Source organism: Rhinoderma darwinii, chromosome 9 (genome assembly GCF_050947455.1).
Source record: "Rhinoderma darwinii isolate aRhiDar2 chromosome 9, aRhiDar2.hap1, whole genome shotgun sequence".
NCBI lineage: Eukaryota > Metazoa > Chordata > Amphibia > Anura > Rhinodermatidae > Rhinoderma > Rhinoderma darwinii.
Genome location: NC_134695.1, coordinates 1,435,414 through 1,457,811, shown reverse-complemented (window position 1 = coordinate 1,457,811; position 22,398 = coordinate 1,435,414).

The window sequence follows — 22,398 nt, the reverse complement described above, 5'->3', positions numbered from 1 at the left end:
ACGGTTACGACAAATTGATAGCACAGGCTCAGAAACTGATTCCGCACCCTCACCAGCGGTGCTATAACGGCAGTAACCAGGGCTAACTACACTCTCCGCCATTAACACCTTAGATGCCGTGGTCAAGACCAAAAGTGGTTTGTGGCCAATTAGGGGGTTCCCGGGGGTGCCGATGGCTGCTATAGCAATTGGAGGCCTAACAATAACCTCCTGGTCTGCCAAGCACAGAAGCCTATCAGACCCTGCCGGAGGCAGCGCTTACTAGGCTTGCTACATAGGTTGTGCATAGGTAGGGCAATGTATTAGAGTAAGGTCGGGTTTACACGAGCGTGTGCCTTCTGCGCACACAAAAAACGCGGCATTTTGCATGCGCAAAAGGCACTTAACAGCTCCGTGTGGCCTCCGCATATGATGCGCGGCTGCATTCTTTTTGCGCAGCCGCCATCATTATGACACTCCGTTTGGATGTTTGTAAACAGAAAAGCACGTGGTTCTTTTCTGTTTTCATTCATCCTTTTCACTGCTGTTGCGCGAATCACGCTTGTCCCACGGAAGTGCTTCCGTGTGACATGCGTGGTTTTCACGCACCCATTGACTTCAATGGGTGCGTGATGCGTGAACAGTGCACAAATATGGAACAGGTCGTGAGATTTTCGCAGCGGACTCACGCTGCGTGAAAATCACGCACCTGTCTGCACGGCCCCATAGACTATTATAGGTCTGTGCGACGCGCGTGAAAATCACGCGCGCTGCATGGACGTATAACACGCTCGTGTAAATGAGCCCTTAGAATCAGACAGTTGGACCTTCAAGTCCCCTAGTGGTACTAAAAGAATTATAATTTAAAATTAAAAGTTTAAAAAATGTTACAAAAATTTTAAAAAGTTTCAAACAACAAAATCAAAAATTACCTTTTTTCCCCTCAAGTCCTAATTATTGGTAAAAAAATATAAAATTATATATAATTAGAATCGCCACGTTCATAACGACCTGAACTATAAAAATATTATGGTATTTATCCCGTGTGGTCAACGGCGTAAAAAAACAAACTAAAAAACAATGCCAAAATTGCTGTTTTTTGGTCACCTTGCCTTCCAAAAATAATAAGTCGCATGTATCCAAAAAGTATTACCAATAAAAATTACAGCTCGCCCCGCAAAAAACAGGCCATACAGGTCCATCAACGAAAAAAATGTAAAGTTATAATTCCCAGAACATGGCGACACAAAAAATAGATTCATTGTACAAAATTTTTTTTATTGTGCAAAAAGTTGTAAAACATATAAATTTGGTATCACCGGAATCATACTGATCTGCAGAATAAAATTAACACGTCATTTATAACGCACGGTGAACACTGTATAAAAAAACCCCTAAGACTATGTTCACACACTTACTAAAAACGTCTGAAAGTACGGAGCTGTTTTCAAGACAAAACAGATTTTCAGCCGTTTTTTTAGCAACTCGCATTTTTCGCACCGGTTTTTACGGACGTTTTTGGAGCTGTTTTTCTATAGAGTCAATGAAAAACGGCTCCAAGAACGGCTCAAGAAGTGACATGCACTTCTTTTTCGCGGGTGTTTTTTTACACGATCGTTTTGAAAAATGGCCGCGTAAAAAACATGCTGTCGGAACAGAACATCGTATTTCCTATTAAAATCAATGGGAAGATGTTTGGAGGCGTTCTGCTTCCGAGTTTTCAGCTGTTTTTCGGGACCGAAAAACCGCCGAAAATAGCCTGTGTGAATATACCCTAAAAGACTATGCCAGAATTTCTGGTTTCTAGTCACCATTTTGGTCACCTTGCTGCCCAAAATGGTGCTAATTTTTTTAAATTATAATAAAAAAAGCTACAGCTCGTCCTGCAACAAAACAAGCCCCCTCACGCCTCCGTAGATAGAAAAGCAAAAAAGTTATGGCTCTCAAAATATGATGACCCAGAAACATGTCTTTCGAAAAAAAATAAAAATGTATAAGGGCCTGTTCACATCAGCGTTGGCTTTCCCTCAACAGAAAGCCAACGCTGATGTGAACAGGCCCTAAGACTACATTCACACGACAGTGAAAAAATGCCAATTAAAAACTTATCAACTGTCAGTTTTTCTTTGCTATTTTGCATCAGTGTCTCTAAATTTTCATCCATTTTCAGTCCGTCTATCCGTTTTTAATGGCCGTTTGTCATCCGTTTGCCATCCGTTATTCATGGCCGTTAAAAAAAAAGGATGGATTTCATTTGTCAGTTTTTTTTTGTCCCAACCCCCTGAAGACACCACAGTGCCCATGTAGATAGTGCTGCAATGTCTCTGTAGATAGTGCCACAGTGCCCACTGTAGATAATGCCCACATAGGGCCAGTGCCCACATAGTGCCATAGTGCCCACAGTGGATAGTGCCACAGTGCCCACATAGTGCCACAGGGCCCACTATAGATAGTGCCACAGTACCCACATGGTACCACAGTGCCTACTATCATGCCCATGGCCACGGGCCGTCAGGTTCACTCACCTCCTGACGCCCGCAGCCATGGAACCGTGAGCACTGGTCCCCATCTCCTCCTCAGGAGACGCCAGCACTCACTTCCGGTTCTCCCGGCTGGATCCTGAAATTTATACTAAATTAGTCCATGAGCACCCTGGACTATAAGAAGGGCCCAGCCCTTTCCTGCAATGCCTGAGCATTGTTGTCATACCCAAAGTTTTTCTAAACAAATGGTCTCCTAGTGTCTCCCAGTTCCCAGTGTTCCCCGTTCCTGTACCTGTATCTTGTATCCCGAACTGGTCATGCTGTGCTGTATACCACGCCTGTCCTGCTACACCACGCCTTACATCTGCCTGCTGCCTAGTCCCAGCTGAGCCTGTCTCGCTACTGTCCAAGCTGCCACAGGTACACTATACGAACTATAGACTGTGACCTGCGTCCTGTTGGCCAGCTGCATACCGCCAAGGCGGTACAGCCCAGCGGGTCCACGTACCCAACGTGACACCCACATATAAAGTGACATAGTGCCCACATATAAAGTGCCAGTGCCCACATTGTGACACAGTGCCCATTGTAGATAGTGCCACAGAGCCCACATAGTACCACAGTGCCCACATATAAAGTGACATAGTGCCCATAAAGTGCTAGTGCCCACATAGTACCACAGTGCCCATGTAGATAGCGCCACAATGTCCCCTGTAGATAGTGCCACAGTGCCCATGTAGACAGCGCCAGTGTCCCCTGTAGATAGTGCCACACCCCCCACATAGCACCACCCCTCTGTGGATAGAACACCACCTGTAGATAGCACGCACGATTTAGATCGCACCTCCTTGTGGATCGCACCCCCCCTTGTAGATACCACTCCCTCCCCTGTAGATAGCGCCACTGTAGCTCACTGTAGGAGCGGAATCCCTCTGGCCGGGGATTCCGCCCATAGAGGAGCCCCTGACGTCTCTGTCCATATATGGACAGTGGCATCAGGAGAGCGGAATTCCCTGCCAGAGCGGGCCGGGGATTCCGCTCCAGGAGTAATCCCTTGACGTCACCATCCATATATGGATAGTGACGAGGGGGCTTCTCCATGAGCGGAATCCCCCGCCAGAGCGGGCTAGGGATTCAACTCCAGGAGTAACCCCTTGACGTCACTGTCCATATATGGATAGTGACACCGGGCGCTTCTCCAGGAGCAGAATCCCCCGCCAGAGTGGGCTGGGGATTCTGCTTCAGGAGTAACCTCTTGATGTCACTGTACATATATGGATAGTGACACTGGGGGCTTCTCCATGAGCGAAATCCCCTGCCAGAGCAGGGTCTGGCCGCCGGGGATTCCGCTCCTACAGGGACCAGCAGTGGCATGAAATGGTGCTATCTACAAGACTGGAGTCAATGGCCAGAGATCTTGCGATGCTCTTGCCGGGGATTTCATTGTTGAAAGCCCTGACTCCACCATACTTATATGGACAGTAGTGTCAAGGGCTGCCCTGATCTCAGCGCTCAAAGTACCGTTGTGTGCGGGTAGTCCTCGGCCAGGATCAGTTTTTACCGGCCGTTACAAGTATTGTTTCCAGAAAAACGGCCATGTAAAAACTGAACCATTGACTTCTTTGGGAGCCGTATGGCCATGAAAACGCTCAAAAATAGGATATTTTGACGGACAATATTCATGGGCCGTTAAAAAAACGTCCATGTGAATATACCCAGAGAACTTCAGTGTTCTGAAAACGGTCATGTAACAGTCGTAAAAAAAAAAAGTTATAAAATATATAAAAACTAAAAAACTAAGAGGAATTGCTATATTTTATCACTTTTCCTACCAAAAAAATTACTAAAAAGGGATCTAAAAGTCGCATGTACCCCAAAATGGTACCAATACAAAACAGTTCGTCCTGCAAAAAATATAAAAAAATAAAAAAAAAGTTATGGCTCCCATAAGTCAGGAAAGAAAAAAATATGCAAATGTGCAGGTGAAAGTGGATTTTTTTTTCTCTTTCATTTCAAAAGGTGATTATCAAGGAACCAGGAAGGGGAGGGCCCAAACATATCTGTTGGAAGCGAGGGTGCCCGTATTATATCAGGCAGGGGCGTAGCTAGTGGGGGGCAGGCGGGCGCAACTTAGAGGGAGGCGCCAGCGCCACCCACAACTGCACTATAATTGTACTTGCGTATATAGGACACAGGTACAATTAGAAGCAATGAATGGCCGGGTACATTCCATGCCCGGCCATTCAGCGCCTTTCTACGGGTAGAGCGGCGCGATACTTTGCGCCGCTTGTGTCGTTGAAAGGCGCTGATTGACAGGGAAAGTCGGACGGCGTGGGAACAGGATTAAGGTGAGTGTGAATAGTTTGTTATTATATTGTAATAAAAAAGTATGTGGCATTATCTACAGGGGGGGGGGGGGGGCTTTATCTATCGGTGGGGCTTTAGCTACAAAGGGAACTTTATCTACGGGGGGGGGGATTTTTCTACGGGATGGGGGGCTTTATATACCAGGGGGGCTTTTTCTACTGGAGGCTATATGCTGGGGTGGGTTATATGTGGAGCTCTATATACAGGGGTGGGCTATATCTACAGGGGGCTATATACAGGGGTGGGCTATATGTGGAGCACTATATACAGGGGTGGGCTATATCTACAGGGGGATATATAAAGGGTTGGGCTATATGTTGGACACTATATACAGGGGTGGGCTATATCTACTGGGGGGCTATATACAGGGGTGGGCTATCTGTGGAGCACTATAGGGGGACTATATGTGGGCACTATCTACAGGGAGCTCTATGGAGGGCACTATCTACAGGGGGCTTTATGGCAGGCACTATCTACAGGGGGCGGTGTGTGTGTGTGTGTGGGACAGTGTATGGTGCTATTATAATTAGAGGTGCAGTGTATGGCGCTATTATATTTAGGGGTGTAGTGTGTGGTATAATGAGTACTTTATCTTTGTTTATAGGTGTAGAAATGTTTGAACAGTGAGAAGCTGAAGACATCTGAGCGGCAAACTGCAGAAATGGGCTGTGACCGGGAGAAGTCATCACAGAGGTCTGGACCGGATGGAGAAAAAGAACGAGAATCTGAGACGTCACCGGTGGGTCACTTAATGTAAATGTTTATTCTGCCTCTAATCAGTACTGTAGTCACTGTATGATCTGCAGCGAAATGATGGGTGGTATGATTATGATATGATTTTTTTTTTTGTGAAACAGCAACTCCCAGCATATCTTTACCATTGTTCGGGCCATGCTGAGAGCTGGAAACAATTTAGTGCAAACCTACACGGCACTAAATTAAGCTGTATTTGGGCTGGTGCTGTATATATGTACTGACTTTGGTTCTGGGGCTGTATTTATGTACTGAGCTTGGTTCTGGGGCTGTATTTATGTACTGAGCTTGGTTCTGGGGCTGTATTTATGTACTGAGCTTTGTTCTACTACTGTATATATGTAATGAGCTGGGTTCTGGTGCTGTATATATGTAATGAGCTTGGCTCTGGGGCTGTATATATGTACTAAGCTTGGTTCTGGTGTTGTACATATGTGGTTCTGGGGCTGTATATATGTACTGAGCTTGGTTCTGGTGTTGTATATATGTAATGAGCTTTGTTCTGGGGCTGTATTTATGTACTGAGCACTATTCTGGTGTTGTGTATAGAACTATATTGTTTGTTAAATGTACCAACGTTTTTATGCTCGAGTTACATAAAAAGAAATGTGGAAAAGAAATGACACGTCGGGAAAGATGTTGGGGGGGGGGGGGGTGCCAAACTGAATCTTTGCCCCGGGTGCTGGAGAACCTAGCTACGCCTCTGTATCAGGCCAACACATTCCCAGCAAAAATCCCCAAAACTGCAAAGGTGCAGAGTGTGTACCAAAACGGGGTTAAGAATGGACACATTTATCAGTGCAACACTGGCCTGTGCATAAAGGATTGCTTCAAAGTGTAACAAACATCATTTTTTTTTAAAAATTTTACCACATTATTATGCCACCTTTTTATGCCCTGATGTACTATGCCCAGTTTACATGTACCCCCACATTATAAACTGAAATACCAGTAAAACAGAAACAAAACTACTACCAGGCAAAATCTGTGCTCCAAAAGCCAAATGGGGCTCCCTGCCTTTTGAGCCCTACACCATGCCAAAACATCAGTTTACTTCCACATATATGGCATTGCTGAGGCGTAGCAAGGTTATCCAGCACCTGGGGCAAAGATTCAGTTTGGCGCCCTCCAACCTCTTACCCGACATGTTTGTTTTCCCTAACAATCAATGAGGTGTAATTTTTCTCCACATTCTTTTATGTAACTCGAGCATAAAGCCATTTGTACATTTTACAAACAATATAGCTCCATATACAGCATTAGAACAAAGCTCATTACATATATACAACACAAGAACCAAGCTAATTACATATATACAGCAACAGAACAAAGCTCAGTACATATGTCACAAAGGGTCTGTGAACCCACTGGGCCGTACCGCCTTGGCGGTAAGGCAGCTGGCCAACAGGGTGCAGGACAATGTCTATAGTTCATATAGGGTACCTCGGACAGTAGCAAGGCAGGCTCGGCTTGGACTAGGCAGCAGGTAGACGTCAGGCGGGGTGAAACAGGTCAGACGTGGAACAGCACGACATGACTTTGGCACAACACAGTGCTAGACCAGGGTGGTATGGAAATACAAGGAACAGGAACTGGAACAGGTAGAGGAACAGGAACTGGAACAGGTACAGGAACACACCAGGAGGCCATCACATAGACAAACTATAGGGAACATCAACAATGCTCAGGCATAGAAGCAGGGGACCGGACCCCTCTTATAGTCCAGCGTACTCACGGGTCAAGGGTCATCAGAATGTCCGGTACCATACGGGATCTGGCTGAGGTGAGTGGACGCGAGTGCTGGTGTCTCCTGAGGAGGAGGCTGGGGCCATCACTTGCCGACACGTGGCTGCGGCTCTCAGGCGGAGGTTGGAGCTGACGGCCCGCAGCCACGGACATTATAGTATCCCCCCTCTTCCTAGGACCAGAGCGAGAGAGAAACTTCTTCAGAAGAGTAGGAGCATTGAGATTCTCCTCTGGCTCCCAGGACCTCTCTTCAGGGCCAAACCCCCTCCAATCTACCAAATAAAAGGTCTTTCCTCTCACTCTCTTGGTGTCCAAGATCTCCTTGATCTCAAAGCTGTCCGAAGGGCCGCTGGAGGCAACCGCAGAGCTGGGAGTCTTCCAATAGCGGTTCAGGATCACTGGTTTCAGGAGGGAGACATGGAAGGAGTTGGGAATCCTGAGTGTGGGAGGCTGCCGAAGCTTGTAGGCAACAGGGTTGATCTGCTGCAGGACCTCGAATGGTCCGAGGAACCTGGGGGCAAATTTACATGACGGCACCCTCAGTCGGATATTCCTGGATGACAGCCAGATCTTAGTGCCAGGGAGAAACCGAGGAGGCTCACTTCTCCATGTGTCAGCCTTCCGTTTCATGCGGTCCACTGCCATTAGGATGGAGGATGGAGTCTGCTGCCAGATCTGCAAAAAGTCTCTAAACGTGGAATCAGCTGCAGGTACCTCGGAAGTATCAGGCACCAGGAGAGGAATTTGTGGGTGCTGGCCGTAGACAATGCAGAACGGTGTATTCCTAGTAGACTCGCTGGTGTGATTATTGTAGGAGAACTCCGTCCACGGAAGCAGCTGCACCCAGTCATCATGCTGCTTGGAGATGAAGTGGCATAGGTAGTTCTGCAAAATCTAGTTGATCCTCTCGACCTGGCCAATAGACTGAGGAAGTTAAGCTGAGGAAAAGTCCAACTTCACTCCAAGAAGTCCGCAGAAGGCTCTCGAGAACCTCGAGGTAAACTGAACCCGCGCGATCAGACACAATATGCTGTGGCAAGCCGTGCAGGTGGAAGATGTGTTGGATAAATATCTTGGCCAACTGAGGAGCAGAAGGAAGACCGGTTAGAGGAACGAAGTGGGCCATCTTCGAAAATCGGTCCACCACCACCCAGACAAAACTGCAACCAGCAGAGAGAGGCATATCCGTGATAAAGTCCATAGCTATATGCTGCCTGGGAGAATTGGGCACAGGCAATGGCTGGAGCAGACCAGCAGTTCTGGAGTGGGTGGCCATGTTGGCTGCACATACAGCACAGGAAGAAACGAAGTCCACAATATCCTTGGGCAGTGTGGGCCACCAGAAATGATGAGCAATCAAGTCCCGGGTCTTACGTAACTCCGTGTGACCTGCCAGTCTAGAAGAGTGTCCCCAGTGGAGGATTCTTCCACGATCAGCCAGGTGCACAAAAGTCCTCCCTGGAGTAATGTCCCCAACTTGCAGGTGTTTGACCGAGACAATGCAAGAGGGATCAATAATGTTCTGTGGACTCTCTATGGTGTCTTCTGTCTCGAAAGACCTGGACAAGGCATCGGCCCTCACATTCTTGTCGTCCGGGCGATAATGAAGCTCAAACTGGAACATTGCAAAGAGCAGTGACCACCTGGACTGACGAGGGTTCAGCCGTTGGGCCGTCTGGAGGTAGGTCAGATTCTTGTGGTCCGTAAAAATCAAGATCGGATGAGCTGCGCCCTCTAGTAGATGTCTCCACTCCTCCAGAGCCAATTTGATGGCCAGTAACTCCCGAACCCCAATCTAGTAGTTGCGTTCTGCGGAAGAGAAGAGCTTGGAAAAGTATCCACATACCCTTGACTTGACCTTGGGATCTCTCTGGAACAGGAGTGCACCAGCAACGACAGAGGACGCGTCCACCTCCAACGAGAACTGCAGGGAGACATCCGGATGATGGAGGATAGAGGCTGACATGAAGGCACTCTTCAGGCTATTGAGTGCAGACTCTGCCTCGGGAGTCCACACCTTGGCATTCATACCCTTCTTAGTGAGGTTAGAGATGGGAGAAATCAGTGAGAAGTTCGGAATAAACTGCCTGTAAAAATTAGCAAATCCCAAAAAGCGCTGTATGGCCCTCAAGCCTTGAGGGCGGGGCCACTCCAGGACAGACTTTACCTTTTCAGGATCCATCTCGAGACCTCGATTTGAGGCGATGTAGCCCAGGAAGGGTAGAGCATCCTTGTCAAACAAGCACTTCTCCAACTTGGCGTACAGACGATGCTCCCTTGACCATAGCAATACCTGACGGACATGTCTCTGGTGCGTCATAGGATCTGGAGGAAAAATCAAGATGTCATCAAGGTAGACTACAACACAAACATAGGGGAGGTCACGGAAAATATCATTCACAAACTCCTGGAAGACTGCGGGAGCATTACACAGGCCGAAGGGCATTATTAGATACTCATAGTATCCATCACGGGTGTTAAATGCAGTCTTCCATTCATCACCCTGACGAATCCGGACTAGGTTGTAAGCCCCACGCAGGTCTAGTTTAGAAAAAAAATTTGCACCACGTATACGATCAAACAGTCCAGAGATCAGTGGCAACGGATATTTATTCTTCACCGTGATCTAGTTTAGACCACGATCAGGGCCGCCATCAGGGGGTATTAGGGGTACTGACGTGAGGGGCCCGGCCAAACCTAATTGAAAGGGGGGCCTGGCAACTGCCGCGACTTGCCTTTGGTAGAAAAAAACAGGCCCCTGAAATGGGGCCCGTTTTTTTCACCAAAAGACTGTCGTGAGCTGCGGGCCCCCCCTCTCGTCATGGGGGCCGTCAAACCGCCCGCGCGCGACCAGTCACGCACAGCCGCAAACTACCGGATTTGTTGAAATCTCATCCACTCTGCTGCGACTGTAATACGCTGCGGATTTTCCGCAATAAAATGTGTTGCATAAAATCCACAGTGTTCATGCCTAGTGTGTTCCTACACTAAGGCCAGATTTACACAAGCGTGTGCTTTTTGCGTGCGCAAAAAACGTGGCGTTTTACGCATGCAAAAGGTCAATAACAGCTCCCTGTGGCAGTAACGTATGATGCGTGGCTGCGTGATTTTCACGCAGCCGCCATCATTATGACACTCTGTTTGTATGTTTGTAGCACGTGGTGCTTTTCTGTTTTCATTCATAGTTTTTACTGCTGCGGAAGTGCTTCCGTGTGCTGCGCGTGATTTTCACGCACCCATTGACTTCAATGGGTGCGTGATGCGCGAACAATGCACAAATATCGGACATGTCGTGAGTTTTACCCAGCGGACACACGCTGCGTGAAATTCACGGACAGTCTGCACGGCCCCATAGAGTAACATAGGTCCGTACAAGGCGCGTGAAAATCACGCGCGTTGCACGGATGTGTTACACTTTCGTCTGAATAAGACCTAACAATAAGGCCCAGTTCACTGAGATTTTGGGCCTTGATATGGACTCGGACACTGCGTCAGAATCAGCACCAAACAACTTCCAAAACCGCCTCACATTGATTTAATCTGAATTCAATGGGAGCCAGTCGCTGAAAAAAGAAAAAGCAGCATGTCCTTTCTTGCCGTTGTTCCGCCTCTGACCTCCCATCGAAATCAATGGGAGGCAGAAAATACATTTTTCGCGGCGTTTTTTGTCTGCTGTCCTCAATCGCCGCGGGCAAAAAACGCAGCAAAAAAACGCGGCAAGATAGTGTGAGCAGGTTAAAATCTGCTTCAAAATTCGGTGCGCGGTTCCAGGCAGTCGCGGGTGCGCGCGCGAGCAGTCACGGATGCGTGCGGTCGCGGGTGCGCGGTCAAGCGCTCGCGAGTGCGCGGGTGTTTGCGGGTGCGCGCGATCGGTCACGCTGTGTTTGACGGCCCCCATGACGAGAGGGGGGGCCCGCAGCTCACGACATTCTTTTGGTGAAAAAAATGTGCCCCATTGCAGGGGCGTGTTTTTTTTCTAACAAAGGCAAGTCGAGGCAGTTGCCGGGCCCCCCTTTCAATTAGGTTTGGCCGGGCCCCTCACATCAGTACCCCTAATACCCCCCTTATGGCGGCCCTGGGTAGCATGATATAGTGCTGGACGGAGTACCGTTAACAGGCGGTGCCACGGTAGGGGGGCCCAGAAAATTTAGCTGTATGGGGCCCTGAAATTCCTGATGGCGGCCCTGACCACGGTAGTCGATGCAAGGACGAAGAGAGCCATCTTTCTTTTTGACAAAGAAGAACCCGGCTCCTGCCGGGGAGGAAGACTTTCGTATGAAGCCCCTTTCCAAGTTCTCTTTCACATAGGCGGACATGGACAGAGTCTTTGGCAAGGAGAGAGGATATACCCTACCACGGGGAAGGGATGCACAAGGAATCAGTTCAATAGGGCAGTCATACGCCCGATGTGGGGGCAATGTCTCCGCCTCACTCTTGCTGAAGACATCTGAAAATGCAGCATAATGACTCGGCAATCCTGCCAAAGACCGAGGCAGCAAAGGCTGATCCGAACAAATCCGCACCAGTAAACGACCTTGACACTTAGGGCCCCACTGGAGAACCTCTCCAGAATTCCAGTCCAGAACTGGGGCATGCAGTCGGAGCCAAGGCAGGCCCAGCAACACAGGGTTAACAGCTTTGGACAGGACAAAGAAAGACAGAAGTTCAGAGTGAAGGGCTCCCACTTGGAGACTCAGCGGCTTGGTCACAGCTATAACTGGGTCTGGCAGAGGTAGTCCATTCACTGAGGAAACTGTCAACGGCCTCTCCAGAGGGGTGGTGGGCAATTGCAGAAGGTCCCCCAGATCTCTGCGTATGAAATTAGCAGCGGATCCAGAGTCCAGATACGCAGAGACCTGATGCGTTCTCTCACCGGACACTATGGTCACAGGTATGGACAATTTAGATGGAAGTCCATCTTTACCCAAGGTTGTCACCACTAGCAACCATAGGTTTTGGGATCTTTGGGGGCACAGGCGCACAAGATGGCCATCGAGACCGCAATAAAGACAGATGTGCGTCTGCGTTGTCTCTCCTGGGTAGATAACTTATACTGATCCATTATTACCGACGCCTTAGGAGGATCGACATCTGAGCACAGCAGGGGTTGCTGCAAAGTAGGGGCCAGAGTAGGAAGGGCTCCCTCCCGTCGAACCTCTTGTAGGTATTCACGGATCCGTATATCAATCCGGGCATATAGAAGGGTGAGGTCATCCAGGGTAGACGGCAGATCCTGGGCGGCAAGTTCGTCCTTAATTCTAGAAGATAGTCCATGCCAGAATGCAGCCACCATAGCCTCATTGTTCCATAACAGCTCTCCCGCCAGGGTGCGGAAGAGGATGGCATACTCACTCACGGAGGTGTCTCCTTGGCGCAGGTTAATCAAAGAGGCCGTTGCAGAATAGACCCTTCCAGGCTCCTCAAACACCAATGGAAAAGTTGGGAGGAAGGCTGGGAAGTCACAGGTCTCTGGTCCTTGTCTCTCCCAGATGGGATTCGCCCATGCAAGAGCCTTGCCAGTGAGGATAAAGATGATAAAAGTGACCCTGGCGCCATCAGACGAAAATGTCCTAGCATACAGACAGAAGTGGATCTGGCATTGATTAAGAAAACCACGACAGGTACTTGCTTCTCTATCATAGCGGTCAGGAAGTGGCAAAGAAACACGTGAGTCAATACTGCCAAGAGGTGTAGTCTGAGGATCAACATTGCCAGGAGGTGTAGTAGAAGGAATGAGGGCTTGTGCCACCTGCCGACGTGCAAGAATGTTCAACGCCTGGAGGAGTTGGTCCTGTCGAGACCGGAGGTTCAGCATATCCACTCGCATCTCCTGTGACGTCGTCATAGTCTTGAATCGAACAGCGGGGTCCATGGCCTGAGCGTACTGTCATGAAGGGTCTGTGGACCCACTGGGCCGTACCGCCTTGGCGGTAAGGCAGCTGGCCAACAGGGTGCAGGGCAATGTCTATAGTCGTATAGGGTACCTGTGGCAGCTTAGACAGTAGCAAGGCAGGCTCGGCTTGGACTAGGCAGCAGGTAGACGTCAGGTGAGGTGAAGCAGGTCAGACGTGGAACAGCCCGACACGACTTTGGCACAACACAGTGCTAGACCAGGGTGGTATGGAAATGCAAGGAACAGGAACAGGTACAGGAACAAACTAGGAGGCCATCACATAGACAAACTATAGGAAACAACAACAACTCTCCGGCATAGAAGCAGGGGACCCCTCTTATAGTCCAGCGTACTCACGGGTCAAGGGTCATCAGAATGTCCGGTGCGGCTGCCCCTTTAACAGCGGGCACGAGCGTCTGTTATCCCTACGGGATCCAGCTGAGGTGAGTGGACGCGAGCACTGGCGTCTGCTGACTCGTGGCTGCGGCTGTCGGGGAGGTTGGAGCTGACGGCCCGCAGCCACAGACATTACAACATATCTAAAATACTAGAACCAAGCTCAGTACATATATACAGCTCCAGAAACAAGATCAGTACATATATTTCAGCACCAGAACCAAGCTCAGTACATATATACAGTGCCAGAACAAAGCTCAGTACATATACACAACACCAGAACCAAGCTCAGTACATAAATAGAAAACCAGCATGAATACTACTCAATTTAGTGCAACCCCTGCAGTATAAGTTTGCACTAAATTGTATACAGCTCCCAGCATAGCCCAAACAATGATAAGGATATGCTGGGAGTTGCTGTTTCACAAAAAAACATGTCCAACATATAGCCACCCCTGTAGGTAGTGCCCACATATAGCCACCCCTGTAGATAGCGCTCCACATGTATCCCCCAAGTATATAGTGCCCCACATATAGCCCCCTGTAGATAGTGCTCCACATATAGTCCATCCCTGTTGATAGTGCCCTACATATATCTCCCCCTATAAATAGTGCTCCACATGTAGCCCACCCCTGTATATAGTGCCTCACATATAGCTCCCCGTATAGTGCACCATATATAGCCTACCCATGTATATAGCCCCCCGGTAGATATACCTACCCCTGCATATAGTGTCCAACATATAGCCAACCCCTGTAGATAGTGCCCTACATATATCTCACCCTATAAATAGTGCTGCACATATAGCCCATCCCTGTATATAATGCCTCACATATAGCTCCCCATATAGTGCTCCACATATAGCCCACTCCTGTGTATAGCCCCCCTGTTAATAGAGCCGACCTCTGTTTATAGCCCCCCCTGTAGATAGAGAAGTTCTCCATATATAACCCCCCTGAAGATAGAGCCTGCCCCCTGTAGATAGAGCTTCCCCTGTATATAATGTCACTTCCATTTTTATTAGGATAAAAAAAAAAACAACTTTACATACTCACCTTAATCCCGTTCCCACGCCATCCGGTGTCAATTCAGACCTGCTTTCTTCTAACATCCTCACGCCGCTTGCGTTGTTGAAAGGCGCTGACTTACAGGGCAAGTCATTCTGCCCTGCCAATCAGCGCCTTTCATAGACACAAGCGTCCTGGCCGTTCATCGCCTACAGTGCAGGAGGGGGTGGCGGCGGTTGGTTTCAGTGGCTCCACCACCCCTTCAGAGAGATATCAGGCCACCGTCATGGACGGTGCGCTCCTGGTGCCCCCCCAACTTCCCTCTTAGTTGCGCCCGCGGCACATACCGCCTACCCCCTCCCTAGCTACACCCCTGGGCATCACCATACCCAGGAGAATCCACTTAACAATTTTTTGGGTGTGTGTCTCCAGTGGAACATACTGGGCACAACATAGTTGCCACTAAAATGGCATACCTATGGAAAAATGTCAATTTTTACTTTGCACCATCCGCAGCACATTCATTTTTGGACAACACCTGTGGGGTCAAAATGTTCACCACAGCCCTTGATAAATGCCTTGAGGGGTGTAGTTTAAAAAAAAAATGGGGTCACTTCTCAGGCTTTTCTTTTATTATTTCACATCAGAGTATCTGCAATTGTAAATCGCTAAATTAGGACTCCATTTCACATGGTACTCTTTCACTCCTGAGCCCTGTTGTATGTCCAGGCAAAAGATTAGGGCCATATGTAGGGTGTTTCTAAAACCGTGAAAAACAGCATAATAATTAGAGAGCTGTCTTTTCATGGTGGCACAAGCTGGGCACCACATATTGGACACTGAAATGGCATATCTATGGAAAAACTGCGATTTTCACTCTGCAACATCCACTGCACAGTAATTTCTGGAAAATGCCAGTGCAGTCAACATGCTCACTACACCCCTAGATGTAGTTTCCAAAATGAGGTCAGTTCTGGGGGTTCCGCTGTACTGATACCTCAGGAGCCTTGCAAATGCGACATGGCGCCCAGAAACCAATCCAGCAAAATCCCTTCTGAGCCCTGCCGTGTGTCCAAACAGCAGTTTATGACCACATATGGGGTATCGTATTGCCATACTCAGAAGAAATTGCTTTATAAATGTTGGGGTGCTTTTTCGGCTTTATATATGTGAAAATGAAAAATTGTTAGCTTTAACTACATCTTATTAGAAAAAAATGTCATTCCTAATTTTTATGTCCCTATTCGAAAAATTCAGCAAAAAAAACTGTGGGGTCAAACTGCTCACTATCTTCACTGGCCAATTCTAATAAAATCTCTGAAACCCCTGTAGGGTCAAAATGCTCACTACAACCCTAGATGAATTCCTCAAGGGTTGTAGTTTCCCAAATGGAGTTACTTCTCAGGTGTTTCCACTGTACTGGTACCTTAGGGGCTTTGTAAAAGCAACATGCTGCTGAGAAACCAATCCAGCAAAACCTGCGCTCCAAAAGCCAAATGGCGCTCCTTCCCTTCTGAGCCCTGCCATGTGCCCAAACAGCAGTTTATGACCACATAAGCGGCATTTTCGTACTCAGAAGAAATTGCTTTACAAATGTTTTTTGTTTTTTTTCTCTCCTTTATTTCTTGTGGAAATTAAAATTTTTAAGCAAAAATTACTTCTTATTGGGAAAAACTTAATTTTTCATTTTAACGGCCCAATTCTAATAAAATCTATGACACACCTGTATGGTCCAAATGTTCACTACACCCCTAAATTAATTCTTTGTATGGTCTAGTTTTGAAAAGGTTTTTTTTGGGGGTGTTTCTCTTGTTTTGTCACCTTCAAAGCTCAAAAGGTGCCTAAAATATAATCTCATACAGAGGCACCAAAATCCACTTGGCGCTCCTTTGCTTCTGAGGCCTGTGTTTGAGTCCAGTAGCACACTAGTGCCACATGTCGATATTTTTAAAAACTGCAGAATCTGGGTTAGGACTCCCTGCCTCTCCCCGGAAATACTGCTCCGTACTGTAATCATGTTTTCAGTACGGGACAGTATTTCCGCGGGGAGGCAGGGACTCCTAGCATCATACAAAACTATGATGCTAGAAACTTCGGCTCCCTGAACTGTGTTTTGGTCCGGAAAATGTGGCCGACATATGGTCCGTATGTCACGGACCAAACACGGTCGTGTGCATGAGGCTTAAATGTATCGACCAAATTTTACTACTAACAAAGAACAATGTGGCACAAGAAAAAAAATCTCAGTTTTGCTTAGGTAAGTAGGAGCATCACAACATTATAACCACATAAAGTGAGACATGTCAGATTTAAAAAATGAGGCTCTGTCACGAAGGTCAAAAGTGGCTGCAGCCGGAAGGGGTTACAGGGTTGTGGAAAATGTCAATGCAGTATAAGCAACTAACAGTAATAGCAACAAGTTACAATGTGATAATCAGCAAAGTCTCTTTTGAGCAAAAGTTGTCAAATGTGCCACTCAAACTCGTGTGAAGAGGCACAAAGAAACAGACCAGACTGAGGACCAAAATGGCAGAGGACAGCCAAAAATTGTGCAATAGTTAATATACATGATGTCCATTTTAAATTTGAAGAAGCCAGCACTACTATGGTCTCTGAATTCCTAGAAACCACTGTGTAAGAATGCGGGAGGGACACCAAACCTTTACCAGTTCAGGACCGGGCTATTTTGCGCCTTCAGGACCAGACACCGCTGCTGCTGTCTCTATTCCTACACACAGCGTTTATTGAGCGCTGTGTAAAAGTCATCAGAGAAGACAGAAACAGCGAAAGCTGCTTCTATCCTCTCCTCAGGGTCCCCGGCAGTCACTGACAGCCGGAGACCCAACATTCAGCTGCCTGATAGCGCGGGCAGCAAGTTAAAACCCGTGCCATAAAAAGTTTATGGCTCGGGTTTTAAGGACCCTGACCGCTGGCCGTAAAAATACAGCCAGTGGTCGGGAACCAGTTAAAGTATCAGAGGCGTAGCTAGTGGATGAGGGGGCAGGAATGGTGGCGGCAACCCCGGGCCCACATACCTGGTGGGGCCCACATGGGGCGTTACTGTGACACCACTGAGTGGACCTCATCCGGGTCGTATGGGAGTAAAGGGTGCTTGCCCCAGATCCCTACAGGATGCCAAATAAGGCAAGGTCACTGCCGCATGTCGCATAGAAGGTCCAGATACAGGGCAGCGCCAGGACATTGAATGTGATACCACACGTCTAGCGCTGGGACCTTGTGTTTTGTGTTGTGCAGATGCACTGACACCTGCCTGCTGCCATTCCTGAGCAAGCTCTGCACTGGTGTTGAACTGATCCTGTAGTTGAATCCTCTTTAAAGGAACAGTGTCATCACAATTTTTTTTTTCATATGTTAAAGATGTTAGTGCTTTATTAAAAACGTTTATATTTATTTGTGTGTTTGTGTTTTACTTTTTCTTATTTTTACACTTTTTATTCCCTATGGGGGCTGCCATTTTTTGTTCCATTTCTGTATGTGTCGATTAACGACACATACAGACATGGAATACGGCAGCCACAGTCCCATAGGGACTGCGAACGGCTCCCGTCCCATCCACTTCTGTGTAAGCCGTCTGTGTGGGAACTGCGCATGCGCCGCTCCCACACAGTCCAATTTGAAATTGGCGCCGTCCGGCGCCATTTTCCTGTGGACCGGAAGTCGCGGCCGGACTGTAAGATTACTACTTCCGGTCGCGGCTTCCGGACTTGGACCAGCGGCAGCAGACGGAGCGGACGGGCCGGAGGGAGCCGCGGCGGCAGGAGCAGGTAAGAGATTTCAATGTATGTTCGTGTTTGTGTACGTTTACTACTGTATGTAAACCTACTACACTGTGTGTTAGCTCAAAAAATGGCGACACACAGTGTAGGAGGTTAGACCGTTCAAACCCCTCGTTTATCTCGGCACTAGCCAGGATAAAGGAGGGGGGGATGCTGAGAGCTCACTAGAGCGAGGGCTTTTTACCCAATTATGCAATGCTGCAATTTTGGGAATAGCTCCATCTAGTGACCAGCAATGGGAAATATTATAAATTAGAATCTAATTTATAATATTTCCTGACTCGTGAAAAAAATAAAAAAAATTTGAACAATGTTTAATCACCTACACACTAAATGTTTAATTAAAAAAACAAAAACATGTTTTTCTGGCAACACATTCCCTTTAAGAGGCGGTCCTGGCAATTGCTGGACTTTCTTGGGCACCCTGAAGCCTTCGGGTATGTGCACACACACTAATTACGTCCGTATTACCGGACCGAACACACTGCAGGGAGCCGGGCTCCTAGCATCATACTTATGTACGATGCTAGGCAGGGGCGTAGCTAAAGGCTCATGGGCCCCGATGCAAAAATTCTTATTGGGCCCCCCCCCCCGCAAACTTCTCATGGCGGACGGTCCGCAGCCTTCAGCTGCATCGCTGGGTCACCTAAGTGACCCAACGATGCAGCACTAGCAGCCGGGGGCGTCACTAAGGACTTAAAATGTCAAGGGAAATAGCCCCAATACATATGTGTCCGCCCAAAAAAATATGTGTGTATAGGAGACAGCATAGCATATCTATAGCACTACGACCCTATAAACTAAGGATAGGATTAGATACACAGGTCAGCAGACAGTATTACACATGATAGGATTAGATACAGTGGCTGAGAAGACAGTATCACACATGATACGATTAGATACAGGGCCCAGCAGACAGTATCACACATGATAGGATTAGATACAGTGGCTGAGAAGACAGTATCACACATGATAGGATTAGATACACAGCTCAGCAGACAGTATCACACATGATAGGATTAGATACAGTGGCTCAGCAGACAGTATCACACATGATAGGATTAGATACAGGGCCCAGCAGACAGTATCACACATGATAGGATTAGATACAGTGGCTGAGCAGACAGTATCACACATGATAGGATTAGATACATTGGCTCTGCAGACAGTATCACACATGATAGGATTAAATACAGGGCCCAGCAGACAGTATCACACATGATAGGATTAGATACAGTGGCTGAGCAGACAGTATCACACATGATAGGATTAGATACAGTGGCTGAGCAGACAGTATCACACATGATAGGATTAGATACATTGGCTCAGCAGACAGTATTACACATGATAGGATTAGATACAGTAGCTCAGCAGAGAGTATCACACATGATAGGATTAGATACAGTGGCTGAGCAGACAGTATCACACATGATAGGATTAGAGTTATAGTTCCCCATGCAGGGGAAGGGCATAACAGACAGTAGTTTCTTTGCAAAGTACTGGGGACACACTTTTTTCTTATAAGCTGCTGCAGTGCTGCCTGGCTCTTACCTTTGAGTCTGACTATGTCTCTGCTCAGCTCTGTGAGCCATGATGTAGCCGACACTCTGTCCCCCGAGGATGAATGTGGGCGGGTGGCTGGACATACCTCCTTATGCAGAGCAGGTACAAGATGTAATATGATAGGGCCGGGAGAGGGGGAGTGGAAGTGGTAAAGGTCAGTCGACGACTCATGAGGCACCTCCTGCTGCTAGGACCACGACAATTCCCCCCTATGCAGTACACAGTCTACATGCAGGCCGCTGTAGTACACAGTCTAGTGCAGCCCAGCCAATCAGTATGACCCACACTAATTGGCTGGACTGCAGCAGGCTGCGTAGTATAGCGTCCAGCAAGTGGGCTGTGCGCTGCTCAGGAAGGGGAAATGTGTCACACTACAGAGCAGGGCCCGCCGCTGGGGATAAAGAGGTGGGCGGGCAGCAGCAGCACACTACATACACCGGCATCTGGCATTTGCCAGATAGGCTGCCCGGCCCTGCAGTCAGCGTTAGTGTGGCGAGGGGGGCCTACGGGCCCCCCTGGCTTACGGGCCCGGTCGCAACTGCGACCGCTGCGACTCCTATAGCTACGCCACTGATGCTAGGAGTCCCTGCCTTGCTGCAGGACAACTGTCCCGTACTGAAAACATGATTACAGTACGGGACAGTTGTCCTGCAGCGAGGCAGGGACTCCTAGCATCGTACATAAGTATGATGCTAGGAGCCCGGCTCCCTGCAGTGTGTTCGGTCCGGTACTTGCGGCCGAAATACGTCAGTCAATTACGGACGTAATTAGTGTGTGTGCACATACCCTTCTTTACAGCAATTGAACCTCTCTTCTTGAAGTTCTTGATGATCCGATAAATGGTTGATTTAGGGGCAATCTTACAAGCAGCAATGTCCTTGCCTGTAAAGCCCTTTTGATGCAAAGCAATGATGACTGCACATGCTTTCAAGCACCATCCCCCTTTTAAAGCAACCACTCTGCTCTTATAATTCAATCAGGATGACAGAGTGATATCAGCTGCCTTGTCCTCATTAACACTTTCTCTTGAGCTAACGAGAAGATCACTGAAATGATGTTAACAGGTCATTTTGTCGCAGGGCTGAAATGCAGTGGAAATAGGATTTTTGTGATTAAGTTAATTTTCATGGCATGGAATGACTATGCAATTAATTGCAATTCATCTGAACACGCTTCATAACAATCTAGAGTTAATGCAAATTACTACTAGAAAAACTGAAGCCGCAAACTTTGTGAAAACCAAAATTTGTGTCAGTCTTAAAACTTTTAACCAGAACTGTATATTACCTTTATAATTTACTTAGTGTTAACATTTTGTTGTTTTTATCTATGCAAATTCTGTGTGAAGTTACTGCCACTAGGCATCAATGTACTCTGCTGTCCATCTCCTATTGTCAAGCAAAATCCAAAGCATGGGAGACGGACTGCAGGACATGGAAGTGTCCCTCTTCAAAGCCTGCCCATAGAAGTCTATGGAGAGGGGAGGGGGAAGCAAAAGGAGGAAGCGGAGAGGAGAGACACAGGCTGCTGCCCATATAAGTCTATGGAGAGGGGAGCAGAGTGAGTGAAACAAACACACACACACACACACACACACACACACACACACACACACACACACACACACACACACACACACACACACACAGCAGCAGCTGCAAGGAACCCTTTCCTTTATTGATGTCTGAAACGTCTTTCTTCCACACGCAATGAAGGTCCCCTGGTCCTCTTTAAGCTCCTTGGAAAAGACTAATTATGTACTAGTTCTTTGTATTGACCACACATATACATCTTAATAAGATTATATCTAAGGTGTCTTTTTTCCAAGCTGAACAAACCTAATTTTACCCTTTCACCTATGGCAGCACCCCTGGAGAGACATTCCATTCGCTGGACAGTAAGCCTGATGATATAAAAAGACGCTAGTCCAGCATTGAAACCAGAGATAGGGAAGGGCTACTATTCCCCTCTTTTTCTAGTAAAGAAACTGGAAGGCAGGGTATAATAAACCTAAAACAGCTGAACTCCTTCCAAATTTACAAAAGATTTTGGATGGAGAGTATCCCCGCTACTGTAAATCCCCTCTTCAGGAATTGTATGATGGCATCAGTAGATCTGGAGGATGCTTATTACCATGTCTCAGTCTGCATTACTCACCAAAAATATCTGAGGGTGGCAGTAGTTTTGAACAACTCCCTAATCAACCTCCAATACAGGGCCCTCTTGTTTGGCATCTATCAGGCTCAGAGAGTCTTTACCAAACATAGCAGAAATTACCTCATATATACGAGCGAAGGACATTCTTATCATTCCCTACCTAGATGACTTTTTAATAGTGGCAGACACAGCTCAGACTTTGAGACTCCATCTACAGTCACTACAATCGACTTTAATAGATCTGGAATGGAATATA